Below are 696 nucleotides of genomic sequence, written 5' to 3'. Positions count from 1 at the left end.
ACTGTTGTTGTGGTGGTTAGCTGTAAACAGTCACCTAGCTACAACTGTTGTTGTGGTGGTGGTTAGCAGTAAACAGTCACCTAGCTACAACTGTTGTTGTGGTGGTTGTTAGCTGTAAACAGTCACACAGCTACAACTGTTGTGGTGGTGGTTAGCTGTAAACAGTCACCTAGCTACAACGGTTGTTGTGGTGGTGGTTAGCAGTAAACAGTCACCTAGCTACAACTGTTGTGGTGGTGGTTACCTATAAACAGTCACCTAGATACAACTGTTGTTGTGGTGGTTAACTATAAACAGTCACCTAGCTACAACTGTTGTGGTAGTGGTTAGCTGTGTCACGTTCCTGACCTATTTCTGTTAGTTTGTTGTATGTGTTAGTTGGTCAGGACGTGAGTTTGGGTGGGCATTCTATGTTTTCTGTTTCTATGTTGGTTTAAGGGTTGCCTGGTATGGCTCTTAATTAGAGGCAGGTGTTTGGCGTTTTCCTCTAATTGAGAGTCATATTTAGGTAGGTTGTTTCACAGTGTTCGTTGTGGGTGGTTGTCTCCTGTGTCAGTGTTTGTCGCACCATACGGGACTGTTCGGTTTGTTTTGTACATCGTCATTTTGTGTAGTCTATTTTCCCTGTTTGTGCGTTCTTCGTGTTTAATGTAAGTTCGTCGTCCAGGTCTGTCTACTCCGCTTGTTGTTTTGTTA

The sequence above is a fragment of the Salvelinus fontinalis genome, chromosome 42, assembly GCF_029448725.1.
Source record: "Salvelinus fontinalis isolate EN_2023a chromosome 42, ASM2944872v1, whole genome shotgun sequence".
Taxonomy (NCBI): domain Eukaryota; kingdom Metazoa; phylum Chordata; class Actinopteri; order Salmoniformes; family Salmonidae; genus Salvelinus; species Salvelinus fontinalis.
Note: the sequence above shows the minus strand (reverse complement) of the source record.